The sequence below is a fragment of the Lissotriton helveticus genome, chromosome 10, assembly GCF_964261635.1.
Source record: "Lissotriton helveticus chromosome 10, aLisHel1.1, whole genome shotgun sequence".
In the NCBI taxonomy this organism is placed as follows: Eukaryota; Metazoa; Chordata; class Amphibia; order Caudata; family Salamandridae; genus Lissotriton; species Lissotriton helveticus.
The window spans coordinates 1,143,004,923-1,143,029,369 of NC_136071.1; positions in this window are offsets into that span (position 1 = coordinate 1,143,004,923).

Consider the following 24,447-nt stretch of genomic DNA (forward strand, 5'->3'; position numbering starts at 1 on the left):
AGAAGGCAGCAGGCCAGCACAGCAGGACAGCAGTCCTTCAGAGCAGGACGGCTTTTTCCTGGCAGAATATGCACAGGTCCATAAGTGTCCAGAAGAGTTTGTGTCTGGGGTCCAACATTTATACCTGGGCCTTCCTTTCAAGAGGGAGAAGCTTCTAGAGGTTCCCTTTGAAGTCCCCAGGCACCCTAAAGGGGGTATGAAGCCCTTTGTTCGGTGCAGGACAAAGCTTATTCAAGAGTAGTTTACGCTGTGCCCAGTCCGCCTTCCCATCCTGCCAGTGATGGCCCATCCCGGCACACCTAAACTCTATTTTGTGTGGCTGTCTAGGAGGAAGTCACAAAGCTCAACTGTCAGCAACACCTAGTCATGTGACCCTGACGAAGAGACAGGTGGCAGGCACTAAAAGTATAAAAAACAAGAAATGGGCAACCCAACCTTTCTAAAAGTGACATTTTCAAAATAGTAATTTAAAATCAGACTTTACCATGAGAGAGGATTTTTCATTAAAATTCCAAAGTCACCAAACATGACCTATTTTTCTTCTCATATTTAGAAATCATCACTTATTTTATGTAATAAGGTAACTCCAATGTTAGTCGGTGGTAGAGGTAGACCTTTGGGTAGTGAAATACTAATTTAAGAGTTGTTCACTACTAGGACATGTAAATCTAAAAGTACATGTTCAGCTGTTTAAATACACTGCACCTTGCCTGCTGGGCTGTCCAGGGCCTACCTTAAAGGTGACTAATATGTATTTAAAAGGAAGGTTTGGACCTCACAGAGTTTATTTTGCCAGGTTGAAATAGCAGTTTAAAACTGCACATACAGGCTGTAATTTCAGACTTGAGACATGTTTAAAGGGTAACTTAAGTGGGTGGCACTATAAGCACTGCAACCCCACTAGTAGCTTTTAATTTACAGGCCCTGGGTACATGTAGTGCCACTTTCCTAGGGACTTGTAAGTAAATAAAATATGCCAATTGGAGATACACCAATTCTACCAAGTTTAAAGGTAAGAGCACAATCACTTTTGCACTGGTTATCAGTGGTGAAGTGCTCAGAATCCTAAGGCCAACAAAAACAAATTCAGCCTCAAAATAGGAGGAGAAAGGCAAAAAGTCTGGGAATGACTCTGCAGAATGGACAAAGTCCAACACTTACTATATGAAATATGTTACTAAATAGTTTTTTTTTACAAATGAATGCATTTATACAGGTTATGTAACCTAGCCTAAGGTCCCCCCGTACAGCAAACTGTTGACAAAAATGAACACATATGATGGAGTTGCAAAATGTATAAACCTGTCTCAATCGTTTAGCAAAACAAACAGGTTGTTCATAGTAATAGGCAAAGATCCACTTACAGGAATAATCCTTTTGAAATACCCCCACGTGAGAGCAGCTAAGTTGAGAAAAACAATATGATGAAAATAACTGTCTCGGGCTAGGCAAATATCTTGTTTTAGCTCTCAAGAGAAAGCATGTCTGTAAGTGCTACAGCTGACCCAGTGTGGATTTCCAAGCTGCAAGTGGTCACATCAGAGATTTGATGTGCCACCTTGTTATTTAATACATTTTGGACTGAGAGGGCTCCCTTCCCAGTAAGACCACCTTCTCACAAGACAGAAAAAACGTCATCGTTGCCAAAAGTGAAATACCCAGAGAGATATTCAAACCTCAATGACTCCTTTATTTCTGTTTGACCGTAGTGGTTGAGTTCACTGTCATTGCTGTGTGCTGTAGTATGTGTACATTTCTAATCATGACATCAACATTTTTTGATGGTCACAAATATGAGAGGGAATAAATGTCTTTGAGCTTTAAGTTTTCGAGCAATTATCCTGTACTTAAGGATCTAAAAGATCTCAAGCTCTAGTAGGTTGAAGGGATTGCAAGGTTTGAACTCCAGGGACAAATAACCAATTAATAGTTGTCTTCATCTTGGATACATGTGGACTTAAGGTGGTAAGGAAACTTCCTTCGGAAGCATGATTCTCACCAGAGTTGTATCCCCCATGGAATGAAAGACCGAGACATTGATATAGATGAGTGGCTCAAGTCATGAAGGTTGCCGGATAAGTAATGGGAAGTGTCGATGACTCAGCAGAATGCATGGAGAAGCATGTCAGCATGTCGAGAAGTGTTGGGCTGGAATCTTGGATGTGGTGAGTAAGACAGCTAAGGCATGATAGACTGTGGTTGAACTAATCATCAATCATGACTGAATCAATGTGTTAGTCTGACTAGACACAGAATGAGTGTGACAGACACAGAAAGAGTGTGACAGAATAAAGAAACTGAGTGATGCTTTGAGTGTGCCTGCATTAAGAAGCTAAGTCAGGGTGTAATTGCAACCGAAGGACTATGCTGAGTCTTGGTATGGGAGTGGTTGAGATTAGTAATAGTATAGGTGTTGTTAAATAAGTGAGCTGCGTTAAAGCCTTCTGCTGATGGCTGAAAAAGAGAGTGCAGCTGAACAAAGCTATTGAGTGATGGAGAATGAGTAAATACATATGGTGCTGAGTTGTATATGTGAGTGGGAGGTGTATCTAGGTTGATAAGTGCAAGTTGGACTACTTAACCTTAGTATCACCATGCCCACCCAGTGGCAAGGTGATTGCTATCTCTAAGGATCTACACTACAGCAGGTGAGCTTTTCGATGTAGGTGTTTATGCTTTCATGACTGGAGCAGTCTCATCAGAAATGTAAACGAGTCAGGTTCCCATGGCATGGCAGTCCACTCTGCAATATTTTTGTTTGGCAGAAAAAAAACCCAAGCAGAGAAAAATAATGTCTCTGACACACAGGGTTTTTTTCCTTGTGAATAGGGGCCATTTTTGATTTTCTCTTCCTGAGTCCACTGAGTGGCTCATATTGTGGACCTATGCAGGGAAAACTTTCATCAGGAGGCAATACGCTGTACTTCCACCTCTAAGGTCTAGATTATGAGTTAAGTTGTTATTTATCGAACCTGATAAGTAATGATACCACAGAGTATGTTATTTATTGGCTGCAATAAATAACACCTATTACAGGTTGTTGGAGAATAGCATGCAGATTTTGGTACTGTACACACCCAAATCTACATGATACAGCAAATACTGTATGCTTTACTCCATTACATTTCGCAGGTTTAACCTGCAGAAATTTAACAAAGGTTGAGGTATTTAATGCATCCGATATTTTGTCAAATGTGTTAAATACCTACCTACTCGCAATTCCAACTAGTGTATAAACCATACCTACCAACTGGTTCTCAAGTGCATAATGGGGCAGGAGAATTATGAAATTGGAAAAGCAGCTGTGGCAATTTACGGCATGGCTCCCACTCTACCAAATGGCAAGTTACTGAAAGTGACAATTCCCTAATGTGTCTGGTGCTGCATTGCACCCCATGTGCAACTATTTTAATAACTTTTGATCTGTGTGAGTTTTTGTTTGGAATCTGCAAATTACACAGTAGATGATGGTGATTGTGGCTATTTTATATGAATACAGAAAATGCATCACAACTGCAATTTTTCAGTACTTCTGCCTAACCTAATTAGCTCTTCCATGACCGATAACCAAGTATTTCAACCCCCGCCTACACTCCAATAGCTCCCACCCATTCTCCTTTACATTAACCCCCTTTCTCTATATTTGTTTTCTTGTGTCTTTGCCCTACCCCTTGTCCTTGCTTCTTGGTAGGTTTTCTTTTGATTGGCTTAAACCCTCTTGAAGACAAAGGTGCTCCTCTGTCGCAGGGATTCTGCTTCTACACAGAACTTTGCAGAGAGACCCAGGACCTCAGTGAATTGTGGTGTACCAAAAAACTCACCTTAGTGCCTAGAAAACCTAACCAGCTAGCATCAGTGTCACATTAGCTCTTCGTCCTATAGCAAAGGAACCAATGATTAGACAACCCAGAAAATGCAACTTCGGTTCTACTCAGGAATGGTGGGAAGCAAGAACACTCTTTCATTATACTCTCATACCAGTCCACAACAGGAGTAATAAGAGACACGGGCAAAGTTAAAATATTTATTTTAACGACGTACTCTAAGATGCAATATTTTTGCTAACATAAGTAGACATATGATTAGAAATAATATGGTCAGCATTGTTACAAATCCATAAAACACAAAAGGAGAAATCATATTACAATGATGGTGAAACTAGATATTATAGCGCCTAGTATTACATCCTCCCTAGAAAGGAACTATGTTTTATAAAATATAGAAGGTCTCTTAGGCTTATTTGGGGGACCCCATACCTCTAAGATCTGCAGTAATGAATCACATCAGGATCTGCAAAAGCTCTCTGTCTCTCTGGAAAAACGGGATACTTCCAAGTGTCTGAAATCATGCTTACAGTGCATTATTAAAGGCGCCAGAATCACGTTGGCTGCAGATGCATGTATGTTATAGCTAAAACGTGAGCCGATCAGCCCAAGCAACAGCTACCTTGTTATGATACCCTTGGACGCTTTAGAACAGTGTGTGCAGACTAGAGTCTCGATGTAAGTCTAGGGATGCTAAAAAACAAGCCAGTCTCCAGGGGGGCAGAAAAATACACTTCAAACGCAGTGAAAAAAAATTAATGAAAAAAATCATGAGTCCAGTACGTGTCTATGAAGCAATGAAAAAAAATTGTCACTTCAATCCAACAGCGTATAGGCACAGTACGTTGCAATCGCCTACAACAGGAAGTTGTTGTTTTCGTCCATGAACATGTAGTCATCCAATTCAGTAATGGAAAAGAACACGCGTGTTCTTCAACAGCCGGAGCCTCTAGCACCATCAGAGGACAACTCGGATGTTCTTCGAAATAACTGCATGCCAGGAAGTCAAGGGACGCAGTCCATATATTCCAATTGCCTAGGACTCCATGAGCCACATCACAGGCCATAATCCCGATACCAAAACAGTCTAGTTTATGAGCAACTAAGGGACTCATTAGTAGATCATAATCCGGGTTAGGAGACACCGTGTTGCAGAGCCACAAATCCAGAGCCCATTCAAAGCTGCAATCCAGGCAGTGGAAAACTGGCTGCACGCATGTAAAGTACGCAAACCGGAAAGACAAACCATACGCCACACTCAAAGTAGCCAGTAGTTGCGATCCATAGTATTCAAGCTTCCGGTTACGAAGCTGGAGCAGCCGGGGCAGATTGTCGCGGGGCACAGAATGTGCAACCATTTTTCAGCAACAAAATCAACAGCAGTACACCAGCAACTAAGGCGAGAATTAACGAGAAACCGCCAAAGAGGCTGGAAAAAATAGAATGAAAAAATGCCGGTATCACACCAAATATAGTTTGGAATGAGGTCACAAGCACAGAACTTACTACTTTAAAAAAGTGTGCCAAGCCCGTGGTCAAGGAGGCATTAAATATAGTGTGAATCAACGCTCCAAAATGCAGGGGGAGATACGTATTTAATAGGGCATGTACCTCGTTACGAGTATTAGCCACGTGAAGGACGAATGTTTCATGCGCAGATGTAAGGACAAATACTTTTTGAGACAAAAGAGCCCTTATTCGACTCATCTTGTTGAACTCTGCTTTCAAGGTCAGAATGGAAGGCCAGATGGATACATCGAGCTTTCCATGTGGAGTAGGAAACAGCACATTCTTACAGCAGACAACACGTTGGGAGACAGTCACTATGTACGGAATCCCTGCCAGCATACCACAGCAATCTTCATTACTTAAAGGTAAATAACTACCGTTTGCTAATAACATGAAAGTAGGTGTAATAGCCGGGGCAGGTGTACCTTTTAAAATACAGGCCAGATTCGGGGCATCTGAATTACAGGAACCGTGCAATTGTAAATTCCTACTGACTAATGAGTGATTGGGGGTGGAAGTGCAATCCTCACCTTTCAAGTAAACTTCTTTTCCCTCCCTCAGATACCTATAGGTGAACGGAAGAGACCAAACTTCATGGAGATATGCGCTACCCAATGGTTCATATCTGCCTATGGCATAGTGCTTCATACATGCTTCAAATTTAAATAGCAGGAAAGGTAGCGTTATTAAACCATGAATAAGCCACACTGCGGAATTTGTCTCAGCCACAGAAAATGGTAAGGGTTCTAACTTTTCAATATGCAAAAGCGAAAACGTAGCATCTTTCATAGACATAAATTGTTGTTTAACAGTCAGATTAAATGGTGAAAACAGTGAAGAAGTGTTCATATAGTCCCATGGCACTTCCCCAGCCTTTATTTGTTAAGTCCATGCAAACTGCATAATAGAACGCAAATGATGTTGACCATGGTACAGGACTGAGACTTCATCTTGCACAATATCAACAACAGAAGAAACAATATTATCTAATATGTAAATTCGGGAAGAAAGTGTGTTAATGCTATTATCTACAACTGCAATCACTTTTTCTAAATTACCCTGATCAATAGCTCTTAACCTAGAAGCAGCTTCAATTTGGGACAGTTTCCAAACATCGTTGTAAACCGCATAAATCTATCTTTTGGACCTGCCCGTTGTAGGACCTTTTACAAAGTCATTCAAATCAACGGCGTCAGTCAATTTAGACAAATGGAGTTTAACTGATGCTAACGTGGAGTGTTTGAGCCAGGACTGACATAGCTTGCCTACGGAATAGGTAGTGACTGAATGGTAACTCTCAAAATGGGGATCCACCTTAAACTGTGTATAGCCAGGGGTTAAACCCAGAAAATGAAGTTGGCACAAATCTGCACTTTTTTGCCATAATAACCAGCCTTGTGTATCCAAACTGGAAATGTTAAAGGACACATTTTGTAACAGTGTCTGTAACTCACTAAAGGACTTACTGGTGTGATTGTGACATTTGGAGTATACACCTAAATCAGGAATAGAAGGAGCATTTAATTGTTTTAGACAATGCCAATCCAAAGCAGGTGGTTTGTGAAATAGTCGAATTCAGAAACGACATATGGTTCGGGATGAGACATGACCGATGCAAAGCCTCAGTGCCTTGCACTAGCCAATGTTTTGAACCCCAAACAGATTTAAGATCAATAGTGTCTTTCCACAGTTCATATTCACCTACAGCCAACTGGTCAATAAAGGACTTTAAATATAATAATTTAGGGGCCGATTATGATGGCGGACGGACCTGAGTCCGTCCGCCACCATAGAGCAGGAGGGAACCTCCGCATGACCTGCGGAGTTCCCTCCTGTGCAATTAGGATGTGACCGCCACCCTGGCGGTCTCATCCTCTATTTTTACCATTGCGGCGGGTGCGGCTTCAAGCTGCATCCGCCCAATGGTAAAAATGCATACATTGCATTTGTATGCAGAAAGTGGCAGGCACCGTGCGGTGCCTTCCGATTTCTGCATACAAATGCAGGGGTGTACCATAGGTACCCCCATGTGCATCCTCCACCCCCCCTTCACCCAGGGTGCCCGCAACGGGCCCCCGCAGTGAAGTTACACATGCTTTTCCACGGCGGAAAACCCGCCGCAGAAAAGCATTTTGTACAGCCCATCCTAATATGGCTGACGGTGTCTGAGAAACACCGTCACCATATTAGAGCTTTTCCGCCGCGGTTGTAAGCCAACTGCGGCGGAAAAGATGCGGACGGAAACCAGGACCCACCTGCCATCCTAATGTGGCGGTGTGTCTTTGGTGGGTCCGCAGAGGATTTTCCGCATCCTCCAGGCCAGCGGTGGCTTCCACCGGCCCGGAGGATGCGGAAAATCCTCCATCATAATCGGCCCCTTAGTGTGGGTAAGTCGTACTTTGGAAGAGGACTTCTCAGTCATCCTAAGATAAAATGCATCAGGGTTGGATTGATTAAAATCATTAAAGTAAGATAACTTCTTCAAAAGAGTTTTAGAGCTGCCTTCAACAGGAGCGGGACAATGTTCCCATTGTGTGGAATTAACTATATTCCTAAATGTGTTTGCTTTGTGCAGAAAATGATTGCCGTAGTGTTGGTAACAAAACAAATCAGCATAATTAGCAGAATCTAAATAGAAATCTTCTGCATCAAAGGCAGCATAATATTTCAAATCAGAAAATAGAGCCTCTACAGCTTGGACGTCCCAATCATCAGAGCGTATATTTTGTTAGCCACATCCCCCTTGAAACAAGAGGGACATTAATAACCTCTATGGGCAAGACAGGCCAAGCAGTGATATTCACGAAAGTCTGGTCCTCTTAATTCTGTGTGATGAGGAGTGGCCAAAGTTCCATCAATTAGTCTAATTGTAGTTCTTTCCTTAACATAGAGTCCATTTACAAGATGAAAAAAATACACCACAAATCCAATGGACATGAATAAAAAAATAGTAAAAAGCACCAGCCAAATGTAAGTCCAAGGAGGAATCAAAAAATGTGTCCTAAACCAAACAGCAAAAATCTAAACTTTTGAGGGGGCTTTTGATGCGGTAGAATTTGTTTCAAATGAAAATCGTAAAGTGTACTCGGTATCATCAAGCGGATTAGCAGCCGGTGGATTCAATAAAGGTTTTGTTACTGTAGTCATCTCGATGGCAACATCAGGTACGGCAACAGGCGTCAGAGCCAAAACAAAGTTTTGCAGCATAGCTGGACACGAGACCGCAGGTGTCATACTAAGAAGAATCGGCCACTCTGTGTAGTTTTACATTGTCAATTGAGATGTACCTGTTTTCTTTACGACCAGGAAGTGGAGGCAAAATGACTGTTCTTGTGCCCTGCACGCCAAGCACAGGAACTGGAGCACGTTTTGAGGGACCAAACTCCTTCTTGTTTGTGACCTTTTCTTGGACCGGTTCACCAACTCAGGGTAGCCAGCCAACTACCGGAATCTACAATGCAGCATCTGATGTGGAGGGCAAGTGTACCTTTGCAAGACTGTCATAGGTCTTTTGTAGATTCTGGAAAACAGTACAATGTTCATCTATGTCAAAGGGAGCGGCAGACGCCGCTTGGTCTAGACCCTCAAGGTCCGGAACAAACATTTTGATACCAAAGAGCATCTCATATGGGGTCTGCCCACCCAGAGACCTTCTAGGGAGATTATTAAGTGCACGCTGAACGCTATTGAGATGGGCTAGCCAGTTCCAGCCTGTACCTAATACTATAGCTGTCAAGGATTGCCTTAAGTCACGGTTTATCTGCTCCACAACACTATTGCCCTCAGGACGATATGGAGACTAAAATTTGACTTGGACCCCCAATGAACTCATGGCATCCTTGTATGCCTTAGAGACAAACGCCGGACCCTGGTCCAAATGGAAGGTACCACATGCAAAAATTCTCACAAAGACACGCAAATCCCTTACGACAGTTTGAGGATCAGCGCTCCTTTGGGGCCACACCCACACAAAGCGCGTACAAGAATCAACTGCAACTAAGATGTACTTATACGCAGTATGAGAGGAGAAAGGATTGCAGTGATCTAAATAAACACACGCAAGTGGTTTATTAGATATGTACAACTGTGTCTGGGGGAGGGCATGCAGCAGTTGAAGGTTTAATCTACTGGCAAATGTCACAATGAAGGACATAATCACGCTTCTGTTTGTACAATCCGCGCCACCAGTGACACTGTTGTAGGAGAGATACAGTCGCTGACACGCCGGCATGCGCTGAGGCCAAGCCCTCGTGAGCCGCTGTAATCAAAGTTTGCCTGCGGTCCGCGTTGGGAATCAACCTGTCACCAACGTCGTTAATTCTCACATAAGGAACTTTAATCAGGACTTAAATGATAAGGTTATTTAGAAGGGAAACTTTTTGGGTAATTACCTCCCTTCTCTGTTGCGGCAATAGCTGCCAAGATGTCATCATCAATCTTACTTGTAGAATGTGTAACTGCAGTTACTGAGTATGTCACAACTGCTGTCTTTGCCGCTTCATCGGCAAGACTATTGCCAACAGCATGAACTCCAACACGCTGGTGACCAAGAGTATGAATTACAAACACGAGTGGGAGCCATTCTTTAAGTTCAGCCACTCTAACCCAGATCATCTTATGTTTTATTGTGCGACCTTTGGAGTCACGATAGTCATTTTGAATCCAAAAGAATACATTGTCATTGCATGATTGAACACAGTAGTAAGAGTCGCTTACGACAAGAGTAGTCATGCTAGGATCTGCGTACTCCAACGCAAGCATCAGAGCACGAAGCTCTGCCAATTGGGCTGTACAGTCCCCTAATGTCTGTGTATGCACGACATCGGACTTGAACTCACCATTCACCATGGTACCAAACACTATTGCGCAGGCAGATGAATAAGCGTGTCTTGAAACTGTCGCCGGTTGCAACGAACCGTCGGTGTAAATGATACAATGGAAATACTCCAACGGGCACATGGTCAAAGGAGCCAGATGAACGAATTCATACTGCAAAAACTCCTGAGTTTGGAAAGAGGAATAAAAAATGAACGTGACATCTGGGGATGTCAAGGATGTGGGCCGTTGTATCCACCAGGGGTGCAAAGCCTTGGAATTAGGTACACTGGCTTTTGTCACTGCCTCCAAGGCAGGATACGGAGTAACAACCAAAATGCGCTTTCCCTGCGACAGTGCATGTTACTTGAGAATCACCATTTGCACTGCTGTCACAACTTGTTCCACAGTGGAAAACCGCAGCTCAGCCGAAGTGTACAAGTGTGACTTGTAAGTGATAGGGACTGTGTCACCCTCATTAAAAGTCAGGTACGTGAGACCCACCATCCCAGGTACGATTATTATCACAACGTTGGTGTGGTTATCACGAATCAACAAAAATTTAGATTCTAGAAGATCAACCTGCAAAGATTGCAAAATGGCTGAATGTTCAGGCAGCCAGCAAGATTTTGAAAAAGTAGGTTGTGCCAAAGCGTAAAGAGGCTTGATACGCTGAGCATATTCGGGAATGTAAGTACGCCCGAAATTTAAAAAGCCCAGTAAAGATTGTAGTTTCTGCAGCGTTGTAGGAACACGCAGCTGTGTGCATTTCTCCAGGAAGTGAAGAGCTAAACCTCAACCTTCATTGTTGAGCTCATAGCCCAGGAACAACACTGTGGACTCTGCAATGTGCGACTTTGCAAAGTTGAATTTATAGCCTACGTCCGCAAAACGGCAAATTATGCGATCAACACGACACAGATGTGGCCATAATTCGTCGTCTGTGAGATAAATGTCATCCACCTACGAACATGCATCTGGGTCAAGCCCCTCCAAGAGAGAGACTATGCGGGCAGCAGGGACGCCTGGACTGTTTTTATAGCCCATAGCCAAACGTCGGAATTGGCGTTATTTGCCACCACTGGTAAAACTCGTCCATTTACTACTAATAGAGGACAGGGTATGGGCAAAGAAGCCATTGGATATGTCAAGTGTGTTTTTAAACCTTTTTCGCACGAGACTATCCACAAGAGCGGAACTGTGAGTATACTGCACTGCACACGTACGACAGTGGGAGTTTAAGTGACGGTAATCCAAAACCAAACGGTATGAGCCATCAGGCTTAGTCACAGTAAAAAGAGGGTCATTCATAGGAGACACACAAGTTTCAATCACACCTTGATATTCCAATTGCTCAAGGATCTCTGCCACGGCAGCTTTCACCTCACGTCGCATGGGGTATTGGGGTTGAGGCTGTGGCATGGACTGCAAGGGAATCTCATGTCTGGGGGATAATTTGTCCCATCCACAGTGAGTATGGTACAAAGGCGGTGAAAGCACCGTAGCCCAATCTTCTGCAAAACGCAGGGCCTGCTCCTTCGGCACTGTGCACGAAACTGGGGAGGATTACCTCCTCCCCTTGCGGAGCTGCTAAAACAAAAGTTAGGGGCCAGTCAATCTCCACCAATAAAATGTCATAGGTAGTAGTCAGATTCTCCCAAAATACCCCTTTTACGATACGTTGTATGTCACCTTCAATTGAAAGTACTATTTCAAAAAGTCTTTCAGAGGGAGCCACTCTAGTGTCAGCTGTCTCAACAACAACTAATGTGTTAGTCGCTGTCACCTTCAGTAGTGGACGCAGCGCCTCTCGCATATGGTAATCTCTGCCGCGTTGTCCAACAGCGTCAGCGCCCATGTCTGGTTCAGAAGCTGTGTTCTCACTATCTGTGGCATATCTTGCTGTTAAAGGTTAAAGTTAAACGCCTCAGCAACGTCGGAATCCACGAGAAGGCACTGGAATGGATCATCTCCTTCCTCGACGGAAGAACACAGAGAGTCCGCCTACCACCGTACAAGTCAGAGGCCACCGGAGTCATCTGCGGCGTCCCTCAAGGATCCTCGCTGAGCCCCACCCTCTTCAACGTCTACATGAGCCCCCTCGCGGCCATCGCACGCCAACACAACCTCAACATCATCTCCTACGCCGACGACACCCAGCTGATTCTCTCCCTCACCAACGACCCCGCCACCGCCAGAGCCAACCTTCACGAAGGGATGAAAGACGTAGCCGAGTGGATGACAACCAGCCGCCTGAAACTGAACTCAGACAAGACGGAAGTCCTCATCCTGGGCTCCTCGCCCTCCGCCTGGGACGACTCCTGGTGGCCCCCCGCCCTGGGCACCGCACCCAAACCGACAGACCACGCACGCAACCTGGGCTTCATCCTGGACTCCTCCCTCTCCATGACCAGACAAGTCAACGCCGTCTCCTCGTCCTGTTTCAACATCCTGCGCATGCTACGTAAGATCTTCCGGTGGATCCCCACCGAAACCAGGAAGATGGTCACCCAGGCACTCGTCACCAGCCGTCTGGACTACGGCAACGCCCTCTACGCCGGAACCACCGCCAAGCTCCAGAAGAGACTCCAGCGTATCCAGAACGCCTCGGCGAGACTCATCCTCGACGTCCCCAGACGAAGCCACATCTCCAGACACCTGAGAGACCTGCACTGGCTCCCGATCAACAAAAGAATCACCTTCCGGCTCCTCACCCACGCACACAAAGCCCTACTCAACCAAGGCCCAGGATACCTCAACAGCCGCCTCAACTTCTACGCTCCCAAACGCCACCTCCGATCGACCAACCACGCCCTCGCCGCCGTCCCCTGCATCCGAAGAGCGACAACAGGAGGAAGGTCCTTCTCCTACCTGGCCGCCAAGACCTGGAACTCCCTTCCGACCCACCTCCGCCTGACCCAGGACCACCTCTCCTTCAGGAAGAAGCTCAAGACCTGGCTGTTCGAGCAGTAGCAGCACCCCCCCCCCCCTAGCGCCTTGATACCCTCTGGGTGAGTAGTGCGCTCTATAAATGTCCTTGATTGATTGATTGATTAAAGCAGCAACCTTCTTTTTCTGAAACTGGAGTCTCTGACGTGGAGTGTCATCCTGCTTGCCTTTATTGTCTGTCTTGCGGGGTTGCTCATGTTTCCGGTGGGTGAGACCGATGAATCCTGCAAAGAGCTAGGAGAATGTTGATTAGGAAACTGAAAACGATCAGGTGACTTAATCGTAGCGCGGTCGCGCAATTCATAAGTGCGCTCAGTAGACGCAGGTACAGGTGAAGCGGGACGGAACCCCTGTTTCTGTTGCTTTTTCCCCCTGTTTCTTGTTCTTAGTCCAATTCTGTTTTGGAAGAAAGGGGCGATCATCTTTATCAGACTTCACCGCTTGAGTTTGCGTTTGCATTGTTTTAGCAAAAGGCTTAACACCCAAACTATTACAGCCAATGGTCTTATAAGCCACCATAATAATTTTTGGTAACTGACGGGGCTTCTCTGCATTGGGGACTTTGCGCAAAGCATTAGACACCTGGAAGCTCACCGCATCTCCCTTAACATTAGCAAGGACTAGATCGCAAACTACGTCAAACACTCCAACGAGTCTCATTCCCAATTCAACAGCAGCCTCCGGCCCGTGTTCATCCTGAACACGTTTAATGATGGAGGGTAGGACAACCATAGATGGTGTGCCGAAGCCCCTGGTATAGACTGCCGCAAAAATCATACCCCATGTGCTGCAGTCAGTTACTTCCGGCACTAAGTCTTTCTGCACACTAATTGTAAGAATCCTGTGTTTCTCCACAGGAGTTGTATTAGGAAATATGGCCTCCAGTTGGTCAAATTTCTGGGCAAGCCAAAAAAGCACCTCATCCTAATATTGGGGGCGTTTGCCCATAACTGCATTAACCATAACGGGACTAAGCTTTAACCTGTGCGGCACAACTAGATGCGCCGCAAAACCAGGGGCCCCACCCTGCATGTTGCGTGATATGTAATGAACCAAGGCTCTTATAACCCCTACAGCAGAGGTATAAAGGGTCCTTACTTCACCGATGGGAGCCGTTCTGGCTCGGGGGTGTGGAGTAAATCCAGCCAAAATGGGCCAAGAAGCGCCCGGGATGGACAAAGGACCTAATCTCACCGCCGTTAAGGAGTGGGGAGGGCGCCATTAAACCAAACTTGGTGTTGCCAAGCAGAAAACGGAATCTCCTGTGTCCTATAAGGAGTGTACTCCATAGGCACGGCCGTGTGAGTGTAACCATGAAAGGTATTACTATCTGCATTCACAGCGGGGAACGTAACCCATGAGTAGAAAGGCTCAAATGGGTAAGCAGCGTCTGCACTCACCACAAAAACAACTGCCATGCCTTCTAAGGGGAGGTTATAAGCCTGCAAATGATTGCGAACCACCAACCTACTATGTTGCAGGATTTCAAAGTCACCCATTATGACACAGAAGGGAAAAAACGCAACACAAAGTAATGTAGCACAACTGGGTAGTAATCCAATAGAAACCGTTTTAAATATCAAGCTTGAAAATACCTTTTTTACTATCGGTAGGTTTATTCGTCACCACTGTCAACCGGAAACAATAGTGAGGGGGTCGTGGACTGATATAAGCACTATTCGAGAGTCTCAAATTAAGACCACAACGTAGGGTGAGCCATGTCACAGGGATTCTGCTCCTACACAGAACTGTGCACAGAGACCAGGACCTCAGTGAATTGTGGTGTACCAAAAAACTCACGTTAGTGCCTAGAAACCCTAACCAGCTAGCATCAATGTCACATTAGCTCTTCATCCTATAGCAAAGGAACCAATGATTAGACAACCCAGAACATGCGACTTCGGTTATACTCAGGAATGGTGGGAAGCAAGAACACTCTTTCTTTATACTCTCATACCAGTCCGCAACAGGAGTAATAAGTGACACACGCAAAGTTAAAATATGTATTTTAACGACGTGCTCTAAGATGCAGTATTTTGCTAACATAAGCAGACATATGATTAGAAATAATATGGTCAGCATTGTTACAATTCCAAAAAATACAAAAGAAGAAATCATTTTACAATTATGGTGAAACTAGATATTATAGCGCCTAGTATTACACCCTCCCTAGATAGGAACTATGGGGCATATTATCAAGGGGGTTTATCTCCGCTTTTTTGGCTTTAAAAGTCAAGAAAGCGGAGATAAATTTATCTCCCTATTACCTAGCTGTCGCTAACACCAGTTAGCGACAGCTAGTAGGAGATAGCGACCATCTTGGGCCCCACTTTGCATGTCAGTGATATTTATCACTAATGACATGCAAAGTGGGCGTGCCAAGATGTTAGCGACTGGAAACAGTCGCTAACATCGCTATCTCCTATTACCAACTTTTGGAGATATTCGCGCTAAGCGCGAATATCTCCAAAAGCTAACACCTGCCCTGAGCAGTTCTTAGCCATGTTATCCAATGGGAGGTGGATAACATGGCTAAGAGCATTAGCTCGGTAATGCATGAATATCGCTGACTTTTCAGCGATATTCATGCATTGCGGCCGTTTTTTATCGCATTTGCGATAAACCTTGATAATAGCAAGGTTTATCTGCGATAATTTCTGGTGATGCTTAGCGTTAAAAAATTTGTTGCTAAGCATCGTTAGCGATAAATATCGCTTAACGTTGGTAATATGCCCTTTAGTTTTATAAAATATGGAAGGTCTCTTAGGCTTATTTGGGGGACCCCATACCTCTAAGATCTGCAGTAATGAATCACATCAGGATCTGCAAAAGCTCTCTGTCTCTCTGGAAAAACGGGATACTTCCAAGTGTCTGAAATCATGCTTACAGTGCATTATTAAAGGCGCCAGAATCACGTTGGCTGCAGATGCATGTATGTTATAGCTAAAACGTGAGCCGATCAGCCCAAGCAACAGCTACCTTGTTATGATACCCTTGGACGCTTTAGAACAGTGTGTGCAGACTAGAGTCTCGATGTAAGTCTAGGGATGCTAAAAAACAAGCCAGTCTCCAGGGGGGCAGAAAAATACACTTCAAACGCAGTGAAAAAAAATTAATGAAAAAAATCATGAGTCCAGTACGTGTCTATGAAGCAATGAAAAAAAATTGTCACTTCAATCCAACAGCGTATAGGCACAGTACGTTGCAATCGCCTACAACAGGAAGTTGTTGTTTTCGTCCATGAACATGTAGTCATCCAATTCAGTAATGGAAAAGAACACGCGTGTTCTTCAACAGCCGGAGCCTCTAGCACCATCAGAGGACAACTCGGATGTTCTTCGAAATAACTGCATGCCAGGAAGTCAAGGGACGCAGTCCATATATTCCAATTGCCTAGGACTCCATGAGCCACATCACAGGCCATAATCCCGATACCAAAACAGTCTAGTTTATGAGCAACTAAGGGACTCATTAGTAGATCATAATCCGGGTTAGGAGACACCGTGTTGCAGAGCCACAAATCCAGAGCCCATTCAAAGCTGCAATCCAGGCAGTGGAAAACTGGCTGCACGCATGTAAAGTACGCAAACCGGAAAGACAAACCATACGCCACACTCAAAGTAGCCAGTAGTAGCCAGTAGTCTCTCTGGAAAAACTGGGGGGCATATTACCAACCAATAGAGATAATTTTTGTCTCTAACTTGTTTAGAGACAAAAATTATCGCCGCAAATCGGCGATTTTTATCGCAGATAAACCTTGCTATTAGCAAGGTTTATCGCAAATGCGATAAAAAACGGCCGCAATGCATGAATATCGCTGAAAAGTCCGCGATATTCATGCATTATCGAGCAAATGCTCTTAGCCATGTTATCCACCTCCCATTGGATAACATGGCTAAGAACTGCTCCTGGGCAAGTGTTAGCTTTTGGAGATATTCGCGCTTAGCGCGAATATCTCCAAAAGTTGGTAATAGGAGATAGCGATGTTAGCCACTGTTTTCGGTCGCTAACATCTTGGAACGCCCACTTTGCATGTCATTAGTGATAAATATCACTGACATGCAAAGCGGGGCCCAAGATGGTCACTATCTCCTATTAGCTGTCGCTAACTGGTGTTAGCGACAGCTTGGTAATAGGGAGATAATTTTATCTCCGCTTTCTTGGCTTTTGAAGCCAAAAAAGCGGAGATAAAGCCCCTTGATAATATGCCCCTGGATTCTTCCAAGTGTCTGAAATCATGCTTACAGTGCATTATTAATGGCGCCAGAATCACGTTGGCTGCAGCTGCATGCATGTTATGGCTAAAACGTGAGCCGATCAGCCCAAACAACAGCTACCTTGTTATGATAACCTGGGAGGCTTTAGAACAGTGTGTGCCCCCTTCTCATTTGTTAAAAAAAAATTAGGCTCTCTTTCTGAAGATTGGTTGGGATGTCCCTTGTATTTACAGATTTTGGACCTGCTTTTGGGACTAGCTTTTCAGCAGATCACCAAACATTGGAAAAATTTGTCTGAACTATCCTTCCAGGCTTGGTGGTATGTCGTATGTTATAATCACAGATTGGATACAGTTTTTGTACTTCCAGTTTCTTTAGCTGTTAAGCGCTCTCTTTATGGTCTTCAGTTACAAGTTTTATTGATTGTCATGCTAAGCTTTCTTATGTACGTAGAAGTGTCGAAACCTCCTTGAAATTCTGTTTTGATCTTATTTATATTACTGTTTATACTGACATCTTCACTGTATTTTTGCATTTTTAGTTTCTTGACCAGATTTGTATTCTATACTTATGTATCTTCTTTATATTGTTATAAGATTTCTTAGTCATGTATTTTTAAGATTTCAATGAAGTAATGTGTATGCATTTTTGCTACATCTTCCCCTCCCTTCACCCCCCTCTCTTCTTTCTTTTTCTTTTCAATAAAATCGCTATTTTTCAAAACTTCAAACAGTGTGTGCAGACTAGAGCCTCGATGTGAGTCTAGGGATGCTAAAAAACAAGCCAGTATCATGTGAAGCATTTCACTCAGCCTAACTTACCACAACATTTATATGGAGTGTCGTGTGCAAAAGCAGCAAAAGGGAAAATGGCGTTTAAACTTCTAATAAACCCATGCTAACATAACAATGTGCACAAACATGGCCAGGCCTCACTACACCTCGTTTTGGAAATTCACCAAAATAGAGTTTCCCGACTAGTGTTCCTCATGGTAGATTTTCTCTGAACTGAAGCTTGAATGGTAAAGAGACCATTGACAGTAGGGTGGTTGTGAATGCCAAAGAGAGCTGAAAGTGGGCCCATTATTAAACAAAAAGGGTTGTAACTGGGCGCACAGCTATTTAAATTGGTTATTCTTTTGTAAGGTGCTTCAGAGTATCGCCTTCTGACTAGTGGCGTGGGTAATATGGGGGGTAGCACTCTCAATATTGAGAAATGTCCTCCGGGCTCCTCAATTGTCCTTGTATAAAGGTTTCTTATAAGGTTGAATACTGAATAAATTGCAAAGTTCAGACAGTAATGATGCTCTGATTTTTAATCAAATATTCCTTATGCATCTCGTTGTATTCACAAGTTTGCTTTACATGATGTCATCATTGTTCAAATGAATGCACTCAACCTATCCCAATGCATTTCGGCATTTAAATCATGCCTTCTTCTGGGGACATGTTCTGTTGATAAAAAGAAAACGGTGGTGTACTAAGTATTGATCGAAAGAAATGGAGGCTAGTCTCATATTGTGAACCGGCTGGGTGAAGTGATCGTGCAATTAAAGTAAAAGTCGGTGAAATTGTGGTTTAAAACGATAGCGGGTGAAGTGCTCAAGCATGCCTTTAATTTCGATATAAAAAATCGATATGAAAAATAGTTACTGGCAAATTACCCCGCTGAAATACGTCGCTGGCTCGGGGAAGGATAGCGGGGTGCGCGGCGGCTATTTGCGATAAAGTGCAGAGTGTGGAGAAAAATATTTCCGTGGTGCTTTCACTAAACGTGCAATCTAATAACGAAGAAGTGAGTTAGTAGCTTACCATAAACGTGCAAACGGGTTCCGACGCGTGTGAGTAAAGATTCTCATACCGGGATTTGAGAAAGCTGGGCCCCGGAAGTGTTTTAAGAAGAGGTTACAGAGACGCGTGACGCTCGTTTCTTAAAGGTGCAGTGTGTAATAGTCTCAACTAAAGTCTCAGTGTAAATGAAAAGCGATCTTGAACTAAGGAATCGACGATGATAAACATAAATCACGGTGCTGTCCCAGATGTCGCTAGCTGAGATAAAGGAATGTGTGTGAAGGTAGACACGCAGTGTATCAAACGAAAAACAATATTCATAAAAACAGAACAATGTAAATAACGTATATCTAAATATCAATGTTGAAACTAATAACAAGTACAAGTGATTAGAAGGTAACAATGGCTAGTGCTGATGGGGTGATCAATACTAATACATATGGTGTAGCAAAAACAGTTACTGAGCTAGTCACTATACGCATTAAGGGAGCTTCAGTCTGAAAACAGTCTGTTACAGATAACATAAATATTCCACACGATCATTGAGACCATGTGGTTTCATGCTGCACAATGTGAAAATCCAGAAATTCTCTCTTCTAAGCAGTTCAATATGATTGTCTCTGCCTTCTTTTTTAACAACAGTTTCCAAGGCACAATATCGGAATTGGCTGATTCCGTGTCCGGCTTCAAGGAAATGTTGTGCCACTGTAGATTTAAGTTGTTTAGTTCTAATATTGGACTTGTGTTCATTAAGACGTGTTTTTAGTTTCCTCTCAGTTTGTCCAACATAGATCGTCCCGCAGGGGCATTTTAGCATATAGATAGCGTTGGAGGTGTCGCAAGTCGCTGTGGCTCTAACCTTGATTTTGTTGCCCTTCATGGGATGGTTTATAGTGGTGCCTTGAATAACACTATTGCAGTGATTGCAATTTCTGCATGGAATTGTTCCTTTGAACTCGGTGATGGTGGGTTTGGGAGTCTTAAGGATTTCTCCTAAATTCTTAGCTCTGGTGTAGGCAAAGATCGGTTGATTGTCAAAAATCTTATTGAAATCAGGTTCTATCCTAAGAATCTCCCAATGTTTTTGGATGATATGCTTGCATTTGTTTCTGGATGTGGAGTATTTGGACACAACGGTAATAGAATCCCTTTTGGGTGTAGTTGTGGTAGATAGTAACTCATTTCTGGATTTGTTTTCACAGCGTTGTTTGGCCTGCTCGAGGACTAGGTCTGGGTACCCTCGAGATTTGAACCTCTGTATGGTGGTTTGAACTTCCTTCTCGAAATGAACAGTGTCAGAGGTGATCCTTTTTGCCCTGATGAGTTGGCTGTATGGTAAGTGATTTTTCAAAGGTTGTGGGTGAAAACTTGAATAATGTAGTGTATTATTCCTGTCGGTGATCTTGCGGAATAAACTGGTCTTGAATTCCGTAGTGGTGTTGGTGATTTTAACGTCCAAGAATGTTATGGATTCGGTTTGGATTTCATGGGTGAATTGGATCCGTTGATCAATGGTGTTGAGTTTAGACAGTTGTTGCTGCAGAATGTCTCGTGGACCTTGCCAGATTAGGAAAATGTCATCTATAAACCTAACAAACATTTTTAGATGATCTGTCCATTCTGTCTTACCATACAGCCAACTCATCAGGGCAAAAAGGATCACCTCTGACACTGTTCATTTCGAGAAGGAAGTTCAAACCACCATACAGAGGTTCAAATCTCGAGGGTACCCAGACCTAGTCCTCGAGCAGGCCAAACAACGCTGTGAAAACAAATCCAGAAATGAGTTACTATCTACCACAGCTACACCCAAAAGGGATTCTATTACCGTTGTGTCCAAATACTCCACATCCAGCAACAAATTCAAGCAGATCATCCAAAAACATTGGGAGATTCTTAGGATAGAACCTGATTTCAATAAGATTTTTGACAATCAACCGATCTTTGCCTACACCAGAGCTAAGAATTTAGGAGAAATCCTTAAGACTCCCAAACCCACCATCACCGAGTTCAAAGGAACAATTCCATGCAGAAATTGCAATCACTGCAATAGTGTTATTCAAGGCACCACTATAAACCATCCCATGAAGGGCAACAAAATCAAGGTTAGAGCCACAGCGACTTGCGACACCTCCAACGCCATCTATATGCTAAAATGCCCCTGCGGGAAGATCTATGTTGGACAAACTGAGAGGAAACTAAAAACACGTCTTAATGAACACAAGTCCAATATTAGAACTAAACAACTTAAATCTACAGTGGCACAACATTTCCTTGAAGCCGGACACGGAATCAGCCAATTACGATATTGTGCCTTGGAAACTGTCGTTAAAAAAGAAGGCAGAGACTATCATATTGAACTGCTTAGAAGAGAGAATTTCTGGATTTTCACATTGTGCAGCATGAAACCACATGGTCTCAATGATCGTGTGGAATATTTATGTTATCTGTAACAGACTGTTTTCAGACTGAAGCTCCCTTAATGCGTATAGTGACTAGCTCAGTAACTGTTTTTGCTACACCATATGTATTAGTATTGATCACCCCATCAGCACTAGCCATTGTTACCTTCTAATCACTTGTACTTGTTATTAGTTTCAACATTGATATTTAGATATACGTTATTTACATTGTTCTGTTTTTATGAATATTGTTTTTCGTTTGATACACTGCGTGTCTACCTTCACACACATTCCTTTATCTCAGCTAGCGACATCTGGGACAGCACCGTGATTTATGTTTATCATCGTCGATTCCTTAGTTCAAGATCGCTTTTCATTTACACTGAGACTTTAGTTGAGACTATTACACACTGCACCTTTAAGAAACGAGCGTCACGCGTCTCTGTAACCTCTTCTTAAAACACTTCCGGGGCCCAGCTTTCTCAAATCCCGGTATGAGAATCTTTACTCACACGCGTCGGAACCCGTTTGCACGTTTATGGTAAGCTACTAACTCACTTCTTCGTTATTAGATTGCACGTTTAGTGAAAGCACCACGGAAATATTTTTCTCCACACTCTGCACTTTATCGCAAATAGCCGCCGCGCACCACGCTATCCTTGCCCGAGCCAGCCACGTATTTCAGCGGGGTAATTTGCCAGTAACTATTTTTCATATCGATTTTTTATATCGAAATTAAAGGCATGCTTGAGCATTTCACCCGCTATCGTTTTAAACCACAATTTCACCGACTTTTACTTTAATTGCACGATCACTTCACCCAGCCGGTTGACAATATGAGACTAGCCTCCATTTCTTTCGATCAATACTTAGTACACCACCGTTTTCTTTTTATCAACAGAACATGTCCCCAGAAGAAGGCATGATTTAAATGCCGAAATGCATTGGGATAGGTTGAGTGCATTCATTTGAACAATGATGACATCATGTAAAGCAAACTTGTGAATACAACGAGATGCATAAGGAATATTTGATTAAAAATCAGAGCATCATTACTGTCTGAACTTTGCAATTTATTCAGTATTCAACCTTATAAGAAACCTTTATACAAGGACAATTGAGGAGCCCGGAGGACATTTCTCAATATTGAGAGTGCTACCCCCCCATTATTAAACACACATGGTTCATGGCTGCAAGAAATATTGCATTGGCCAGATGTATCAAATGGTTTTACCCATTCTGTGTCTATAGGAAAATATAATCATCCATATGGCCCACTGTCTTTACATTGGACTAAGTGCAATCCACGTGTAGATCTATTAAAATATGCAAGCAGCTGGACTCAGTTGAAGGCAGCACCAGAATACCCACTACAGACAACCATCATTCGTTGTGCTCTGTAATAAAATATACAAAGACAACTTCACACCATCTGTCTCCTAGCTCAAAGAATTGTGTTGGATGATACCGGACTTGTTTTGCGCAGTTTACTATTCTCCATTCCTTCTACCTTATTTTTGCTTTGGTTGTGTCATTGGGCTTCCTGTTGCATTTATGTGCATTGTAGTGGTGTAACGTGGCTGCCAGTGCCCGGGGCCACATTATAAAAGAAAGTATTACTCCCCCTAACCTGTTGACCGTAAGCTCTGGAAGTGCCAAGTGCCCACGGGTTAGGGGAGCAATACTTTCTTTTAAAATTTTGCACATCCTAAGTATTTTGCACCCCGGGGCAACAGCTTCTGTGGACCACCCCGTGTTAGGCCACTCGTTTCTTGTTTTGGCAATGAATGTATTTACTAATTTTCCTATTGCAACGAATTATCATGCAATTCATTCCAATCAATTCTTGTTCATATTAATAAGTAATTTGTTATAAACTATCAGTCCCCCAGGGCTGGTAAATATAGATGGATTCATTTGAAATTGAAAAAGTCCAGAAAGCAACAAAAAAGCATAGAGAAATGTCAGAGAAATAGGAGCCAGAACAGCGTTTTTATTAAATCTTTCTCGTAAACTTCATACTTGCTGTTTTTTTCAGTGCTTGTCATGGTTTTCCTCTGTAGAAAGCAATAACACGATTCTTCGAAACTTTCTTGGATTGTTCTGCTTTCTGAAAACATGGAGAGTGACAGAATTTGCAAGGAGGGAGTTCTCAGGTTCCTGGAATTCATGACTCGAGCTGGCTGAACCGCAGAAATGTTACAACCCCCGCTGGCGGTGGGAGATCTCACGGAGAATGGAAACACATTGTCAGGCGCAAGCACGCGTCCCAGTTGTGAAATGTGGTTTGCATCACAATTTACTCCATTTCACCATCTGTTTCCCAGGCCTCGTTTTCCAGGCTCCATAGTTGTGATATTTGATCCCATACCGAGCTGTCACTTTGAGAAACTTCAGTCTCTGCTTTATTGCTGGACCTGGGAAGCAGCAAATTCACCATGTTGGGAGTTCAGTGGAGGATAAGGGCATCCCAGCTTAACTCAGTCGATCATCAGGGGCAAAAGTGAAATTCTCTACTTTTGCATGAAGCAATCTGCCAGTGTTTGTACAGTACTATTCTCCAGCCAAACCTCAATGATCTTGCACTTGTAAATTCCTCAGCAGTAGAAGGAACAAGCATTGGCAAAGCCAGTAAGTCTCAACTATGAGAGCTATTGACTTTGGCAATGTTTTGTAGACATGATGTGCAGCAGTGTGGATGCTTTGCAGTGTGGATAAAACATGCCCCCAAAAACAGATAAAGGACACTAGACAAACTCTTGGGATTCTCCCACAAGTAGTAAGTCACTATCTGTGCGGTGCATGTAAGGTGTGTCAATCAATCAATTTCAGCAATAACACCAACTGGGAATTGAGAAATGTCACAAACTGCAACACACTGAGAGTAGTGTATATGATGACCTGCCCATGTAAGTTACACTACATTTGGATAACTACTCAC